This window comes from Miscanthus floridulus, chromosome 16, assembly GCF_019320115.1.
Source record: "Miscanthus floridulus cultivar M001 chromosome 16, ASM1932011v1, whole genome shotgun sequence".
NCBI lineage: Eukaryota > Viridiplantae > Streptophyta > Magnoliopsida > Poales > Poaceae > Miscanthus > Miscanthus floridulus.
This window is the reverse complement of record NC_089595.1, coordinates 1,969,066-1,977,732: the sequence shown is the minus strand read 5'-3', so window position 1 is coordinate 1,977,732 and position 8,667 is coordinate 1,969,066. Positions and strand designations below refer to the sequence as shown.

The 8,667-nt window shown below is 40.8% G+C and overlaps 1 long non-coding RNA gene across 1 annotated transcript; it reads left to right on the top strand.

Moving 5' to 3' along the window:
• Positions 1–876: 876 nt before the first annotated feature.
• LOC136511488 (uncharacterized) lies at positions 877–1,487 on the top strand. The gene is made up of 3 exons (XR_010772731.1): positions 877–1,018; positions 1,104–1,197; positions 1,279–1,487. It is a non-coding gene; the product is annotated as an uncharacterized lncRNA (long non-coding RNA).
• The last annotated feature ends 7,180 nt before the right edge of the window (positions 1,488–8,667 follow it).

Below are 8,667 nucleotides of genomic sequence, written 5' to 3'. Positions count from 1 at the left end.
TCAACATCGGAGCAACCTGTCAGTTCAAAGCTTGCAGTTGGGTGTGATTTGTGATGAATAAGATGCAGACCAATGCTTCCTGACAGCTTAATGCTCACAACTGAGAAAATGAATCAAATTTGCGGTCATGTATGCTAACAAATTAACAATGTAGGTGTTGTAGTTATTTCAGAGGCCTCACATGACGTCATCAAGATAACAGGACAGAGGCACAGAGCACGCGGGCAACTTTAAATCTTTAATTGCTTGCCGATCTCCATAGAATAATAGTATATTATGTTCAGACCGACTAATGTCATCATGTATATTTTTCATTATTTTGGTTTCTTAGTTGCCGATATGGGTTCTGGTTGTCGGTCGCTCAAAAGAAAGAGGGTGTACACTGACCCGCCGCCTGCAATCACCGATACACACATCTACAGGTAACTACGTTACATTTATCTTGTAATTGATTGAGGCAATCATTTTTTGTCAACATAGTTTTACTCGTGTGTTTTATCGTTTTGATTAACACGGTAGATGGGTTGAATTCCATGAAGTGGGAATGGAACACATATCTTCCATATGGGATGTGAGTGCCATGGTTTTTTGGAAAGGCAACGTACAACATCACCATGGTGATATATATTTGCGTGTAATTTTGAAGGATGAGTAGGTGCATTTTGAGCTTATCTTTTTGTACCATGTCTTTTTTTTCTACAGACCATTATTATCTATCTGTTAGATCTAATATTCTTATAGGGAACCAAAATGGAAGCGGTTGCGTACGACGACCAAACTATGAGGTTTGACTGTTTGCTTCGTTTAGGAGAATGTTATGACTTCATGAGAGTTGGCTTCGCGCCTACTCATGTTGGCCCTTTGGGCTACATCTTCTGTTTATGTGCCGACTACTTTGTGGTTCTATCTCCACAAAGTATGGCTAATGCACCACTGAGAGAGCTATGGATTTGTCAGTGTCCTCGTACCTTTATGGAATTCGAGGATGTATACGCTCAAGCTGAGTACTTTTTTGTAGGTATACCTTATACGTCTATATTTAAAAATACATAGTTAACTGTTCATGCTCTTATTCCATCAATAACTATCATTTGTGTTTGTAGATGTCATTGGTATAGTTGTGCATGTGTCTAATATTCGAGGAAGGGGTGACGTGCGGATGCAACCGTATAAATATGTGGTGCTGATGAATGAAAGGTACTTAGAATGAAAATTTTATCATTGCTCCATGCTATCAATTTTTTATTGTTTGATGCTAATCAATTTTGTAACTCGTAGGTACCACTGCATCATAATAACTGTCAAGTATACACACATATGCCGTCACTTATCGGAATGGCGGCGAGCGACATCAGAGTTGCGCATTTTAGCCGGTCTCCATGTACAAATGAATAGAAAGAGAGGTATTGTATCACTGATGTCCTCATATGTATTGACTAAATAAAGTATCAGTTATTACATTTTTTTTCTCGTGCATGATAGGCGGAGTGACCACTACTGATGATTTCAGCGAATTGGTATTCGGTCCTATTTGTAATCAGGCGTATGATTTTCAAAGTCAGGTTCTTTTGGGGTAATTCATTGATTTAATTTATTGACTACAACACTGACCCAAAAGTTTTTTATTTGTTTATAGGCCTACGCAATCGTCTGCTTGTTGACGAAGCCAGACGTCACCGAGGTCAAGAATTTGCTAAGAACACCGTGTCGCGTCTCATAGATTTAGAGAACTAAATAATATTGAAATTATTTACACGCTTATGACACGCACTTTGAATAGATGATGGATATGAATTTAGTTTAATATAATAGTCATTTTGTGCAATTTTATTGGTCAAACAGGTTCAATATATGTGGATTGAGCAATGTTTATCTGACATATTTAATTGCTTCATTTAGTTTGTAATATCGGAGACTTCTTGTCGATATAAAACATTATTTTAGCTGTATCATGGAAATGTCTATATAGTAGAGTTTGTGAGCCTGTGGTGCCGTGCTCTTAGTGACTGTTAATTTCACAAACTTTGATTTTTGGATTAAATGTCAGTTTAATGTCTTACATTATTGTTATCTTATCATGCGATCCATGTGTTTTTAGTATAAAAGTTTAGTTGTCCCGTAGCAACGCACGGGCACGCTACTTAGTAAATTAAAATGGCAAAACCAAGAAGTTAATACATCTAAACATACTCAAGATGCCCAAACATCTAACCAGCAGCATATTACCACAAAATTTAAGAAACCATTTATCTAAAACTAAGTACAAAACTTATATTTATGCTAATAAATTGCTAAGAACAAGAACAATTTATAAATTATTCATATGACTTATTCAGGGGCTACAAAAATTACGGAAGGTGCCTAATACTTGTACTATTCTACTATAAAAATTCAGGTTAAACACATTTACCAAACAGCCACTAAAAATAGCACACCAATTAAAGGAACATATTGATTTATTTAATGAAAACCTATAAATAGTAAGAATTAGATGATTTAGTTTACTCTAACACAAAGAACATGTTACCAGGAGTATAACAAAATTAGTTTTACATTTTTTGGGAATCTACTCAATTTGATATTGAATTTACAAGTTCATAACATTTTTTCAAAAAAAAAAGAAAAGGCTAATTTAATTCGCGAGAAAAAGAAGGCAATGAGTGATCACTCTGGGATCCACTCCGTGATTCCTTCTCTTGTGGAGGCGGAATCACACAAACTTGCCGAGTCACACCACAATTCTTGGTTGCTCTCTAGCGACTCTTAGCTGTCTAGGAGCGAGCTCTAAGAGTAACAAATGCGAATAACGAGATCAAAGAACGCCTCAAGTGCTCAAGTGTTGGCTTTGCTCTTTTTTCTTTCTTTTGAATTTCACTCAAACCCACCAAATGAATCCAACACTAGGGCTCCATTCTCACAAAGAGAAGTGTGTGGAGTGACACAAAGATTCTAGAAAGTATACGAGAATCACCCAAATTGATAGCCCCCAAAGGTGGAGGCTTGGGGGACATAAATACCCCACTCCCACGAAACTAGCCATTATGTTAGGTAATATCGGATATGTTTGGTATGCATACCAGACTTGTCCGGTATTCACTGCAGTGTGCGCCAAACGGCTTAACTAGACACAACACCCTCGTTCGGAAATTCAAAGCCCGAAGCCCGGAAATTCCAAATTAAAAAAGAACTAGCACTCTCAGCGTACCAAAGTTAGACAACGTGGCACTCTTCTCTTTATTCTCACATGGGTTGGCTTGAGCACTTTTAGACAATCATCTATTATTATGTTGCATCCCTCTTAATAGTACGATATGCCTATTAACCCAAGATTAAATAAAAGTGAATTTAAACCACTTGAGTTAACCTTGTTCGAGCCCATGCCATATCTTTCAATCTGCAACAATAGAGAGAATTCCAACATGTCCATTTTAATTGTTGCTTGAGTATAGCAATCTTGAGCATGTGACTTGGTCCAATTATATACATGTGAATAAATCCAAATGCATCAAGTCACTTTCATCAATTGATCCAACAATGATTTGATCCTTCTCATAATACAACTTCCTTTCACTTGATCAATCATAGACTAAATGCAAGTACTCTCTTCTTCAACATAGCCATGGTCCTTCGGTGCCCAAGCCATCGCTTGCATTCACCTACACTTGGTCCTTCGAAGCCTTTTCCTTTCTATCTTTATCTTCTCATGCAAATCAAAGTCATACCATGATTTGAATCTTGTTAAGCATACAATGAATTCCATATGATGAAAACCATCTTTATCTACATTGATTCCATAGCATGCTCTTTATATGAGACCATTTCATATGCAAGACCTCATGTCTCATGTATGAATTCAAATATACTTGCTTTCATATGAACCATAAATGTCCCACAATATATATAAGCCATCGCTTGAATTTCATTTGCATTGTTGTCATGTGCTTGAACTAGATTGCCTTTACAACAACGCATCATTTGGGCTTTTTATTTCAACACAATATGGAACATGAAAGGTCCTTGTTTGGTTTTGATAATTGAGTGACAACCCTAGGTGGACTAATTGTGTTTATGTGAGATACACAGGTGATTAGTCCACAGGTACATGTGTGTGAGCAACATATGCCATGGAGATGGAAATGTCTCGGTGATGTTGCAAAGCTCACACATGTGATGATGAAGGAGCTCATTGCATATGAGACATGACATGAAATCATGTGATCAAGGTGGAGAAGATCAAGACATGACTTGGCTCGACGGACCGATTGCAAGCGTGAAGGGCAAGTTGAGTGATTGTAAGGAAAATGGACCCTTGGCCCATTTACTTTGGATTTTGGTGTTTGATGACCAACACAACCAAATTGGACTAATGAATTTGCAAGTGTTTGTTTTGTAGTCCAATAGGGTGCAAGACGTGTCTTGGACGAAGGCGACGTGATGATCCAATGATCAACACCTCAAACAAGACCTTAAGAGCACAAGAGAAGACCCAAGAAATCAAGCAAAGTCCAAGCACGAAGATAGGAACCAAGCCGTACGCAAGATCGCGAAGAAACAAGCTCGCAAAGGCGACCGGACGCTGGACCGGACGCTGGAAGCGCGACCGGACGCTGGACCGGTGGCTCGGCGGACAAGCGACCAGAAGATGGACCGGACGCTGGCGGCAACCGACCGAACGCAGGGCATTAGTGTCCGATCGAGTACAGAGAGGTTCCAGGCACGCGAAACTGTGACCGGACGCGTCCGGTGGCAGGCGACCGGACGCTGGCAGCGTCCGATCGGTAGTTCGCGGCTGCAACGGTCGGGACGACCGGACGCGTCCGGTCAGGACGATTCAGCGTCCGGTCAGTAGCAGAATTGCGGGAGTTTGACCCCAACGGCTACTTTCTCAGTGGGGCTTATAAATACAACCCCCAACCGGCCATTTGAGAAGTGTGGAGCTGAGGAAACATACCAAGGGTGTTGATACACCATTTTAGTGATCTCCACATGCATAGTGCTTAGTGTTTTATTAGGTGATTAGCATAAGTGCTTTGCGAAGTGCTTAGGTTGATTAGACCACCGCTTACGCGCTTGCTCTAGGTGTTTGTCTAGTGTTTAGTGAGGTTTGCATACCTCTTGCCACCTCGTGCTTGCGAGCACAAGTGTTGTACATCGGAGGGGCTTGAAGTCTTGTGAGATCACACCAACCGCGTTTGTGGTGTGGCCGCCACCATGTACCGGAGGGAACAAGGCCCGCGGCGTTTCAGCCGGAAGCTTGATAGTGAAGACGGCGGGGAGCATCCGGGAGAGGCTTGCCGGAAGGCACGTCGGAGACCCACTTGCGCGTGGGGAAGGCCCGAGGCTATCCACGGAGTTACCCGACCGGGAGCTTGGCCCTTGCGAGGGATTCCTTGCGAGGGGCTCCAACGAGGACTAGGGGGAAGCTTGCGCGCTTCTCGATACCTCGGTAAAAATACCAGAGTCGTCGACGGGAGTTTGCATATCTCTACCTTGCTCTTTAGCTTCCGCACTTACATTGTTTACATTACTTGTTTAGCGGTAGAGATAGCAAATCACTAGCAAAACCGTAGTTGCACTCTTAGATAGTTCATCTATTGCATAGGTTTTGCTAGAGTTAAAAAGAGGCCATAGTTTTAGAGTAAGATTTTTAAGTTGCCTAATTCACCCCCCCCCCTCTTAGGCGTCCACGTGTCCTTCAATTGGTATCAGAGCCGGTTGGCTCATATTTAGACCTTTGGCTTAACCGCCGTTGAGCCGACGCTATTGTAGAGTGGTTGGGATGGATACCGCTAGGCCTCCACAATTTGACGGCACTAACTTCCCATACTATAAAGCTAGAATGGCTTGCCACCTTGAGGCGGTTGATTTGGGTGTATGGAGAGTCACTCATGACGGGATGAAACCCATCAAGAATCCTAAAAAACCCACAAAGAGTGACGAAAAAGAAATGCATTTCAATGCTAGAGCTAAGAATTGCTTGTTTGAATCCTTTAGCATGGATGTGTTTAACCAAGTGTTCACCTTAAATACGGCACATGAAATTTGGTTAAAACTCCAAGAGCTCCATGACGGCACAAGTAATGTCCGTGAGCAAAAACATTGTCTAGCCAAGCAAAATTATGATTCCTTTGCTATGAATGATGATGAGCTTGTTCGTGATATGTATTCTCGATTGAATCTAATTATCAATGAGCTCCATTCAATAGGATTATTAAAGCTAGATGATGCGGACATCGTAAGGAAGATCATCTCCGTTCTACCACAAAAGAAATATGCAAGCATCATCACCATCCTTCACAACATGGAGAACTTGAGCACCATGACCCCGGGCATTGTCATTGGCAAGCTAGTGGCATTTGAAATGTCACGTAAGATGGGTCAAGGAGAAGCATCTTCATCAAGCAAAGGCAAAGCTCTCGCTTGTAGCGAAAAGAAAAAGATGAAGGGCAAGAAAGTTGAGTCAAGCTCAAGCTCAAGCTCCTCAAGTGAAGAAGAAGAAGATGAGGATGATGATGATGATGAACAAGAATCAAGTGATGATGATCAATCTTCCTCCTCCACCTCCGACCTTGATGAAGAATCAATCAAACTTATCAAAAAGGTGGAAAAGATGATCGTAAGGCTCAATGTCAAGGGTGTGCCCATCCAAATTCAAGACCTCGTTTTCACTAATCAAAGAAACGAGCGACGAAAGAGGGGATGCTATGGATGCAGCGAGTTGGGGCACTTTGTGGAAGTTTGTCCAAACAATCCCACACCCAAGACAAAGAAGAAGGCGTGCAAGAACAAAGCCCTCACAACAATAAGGTCATGGGATGATTCTTAAAGTGAAGAAGAAAACCATCACAAGAGGCGAGGTCACAAGCACTCATCATCAAGCTCTTCTCGTGTGTGCCTTATGGCACGAGGTAACGAAAGCTCATCCTCTAGTGAGAGTGATAGTGATGATGATTTGCCTTCTTACAATACAATTGTGCAACAAAATCTTAAATATGCTAAAGTTTGCACTAGTCAACAAAAGAAGCTCAAAACTTTAAAAGAAGAGCTAGGTAGTTCACAAGAAGCATACAAGAATTTGCTTGTACAATATGAAAACTTTGCAAATCTCAATGTTGAACTATCTACTAAAATTGAGCAACTTGAGGCTAGTGCAACAACAAGTGCATGCACAATTAATGATAAGCAACTTGAAAAGAAAAATGAAAAATTAAAAGAAAAGTTAGCTAGCTCACAAAATAATTATCAAAGTTTGCTTGCTAAAATGGAAATCATGTGCAAACATTGTGATGAGCTAACAAATAAAGTTGCTAATCTTGAGGCCGTCAAAAATACCCCCACCAAGGCATCTAAAAGAAATGACATAATTAAAAAGGATGCATCTACCTCTTGCAATAATTTATGTTTAGACTCACCTTTGTGCAACCAAGCTTGTGTTGAGAAAGTGATTGTAGATACATGCACACAAGAGGTTGCAAAAGAGAATGAGCAACTCACGCAAGAAGTAGCTCGCCTCACCAAGGACTTGACTCAAGTGAAGGGCAAGGCGAAGCAAACCCAACTTCATCAAGATAACACCGTCAAGGGAGTGAAGAAGCTTGATGAAGGACAAACCGTGGTTTGCTACGTGTGCCACAAAGAAGGCCACAAGTCCTATGAGTGCAAGGTGAAGAATGGGGGAGGAGCAAAGAAGAAGGAGAAAAAGCAAACAAGCAAGCTCTCCAACACCTACACCAACAAGGTGGACAAGAAGGCCTCCACACCTTATCTCTTGAAGAAGAAGAAAAATGACAAGGTGGTGGCCATCAAGGTGAACAAGCAAGCCAACAATGGGGTCAAATGCTTTTGGGTGCCAAAGGAAATCATTTCAAACATGAAGAGCACCAAGAAGGTTTGGATCCCGAAAGGGAAGTGAGAAGTCCGTCAGACTTCGGGGAATTTGGAGACTTGGCAAAGTTTGGGTGCATTTCATGGGGTGCACCATGATGGACAAAGTCATTGCCAAGTGGGTTAGTGAATACTATGGACCCAAATTCCCCTTCCCATATTAGGTAACTAGATTCAATTTACTTCAATTGGTATTAGATTTAAAATTTTCCTACAATTGGTATCTTTTAGCATCTAGTTACTCTTCATGCCTATGTTTGCTTTTGAATTCTTATATCCGTTGTCATGCATACACTAGGTATATCATATGGTAGGCTTGCTCGGTTTCATTCTTAACCCTTGGAGCAAACCTACATGGTTCACAATTATTTAAGAGCACGGCACATAGCTTGTCTTACTATTGTTCATCTAATATGTGCCAAAGTCCAAATTGTAGATAATCTCTCCCGAATATCTATTTTGAAAATGATTCTCACATTCATGAGATGTCATCTTCAAGTGGTATTCTTGATTCCAAAATCAATATGCATGATTTCTACAAAGTATTCTACATGTATGTGCACACATTTAGGGGGAGTAACTCTACAACTTGGATGCTTTGAGACTAACACTTTTTCAAATGGTATCAATTTTTCAAACCTATCACATGTGTAGTAGTCTCATTGTAAGGAAATTGGAGTCCCCGGAGATAAGCATCATTCTTCATTTGGTATCATCATGTTGACCTCATTTTGATATTTATATGCTTTCTCCATGCATTATATAGATTAAACTCCTTTATGC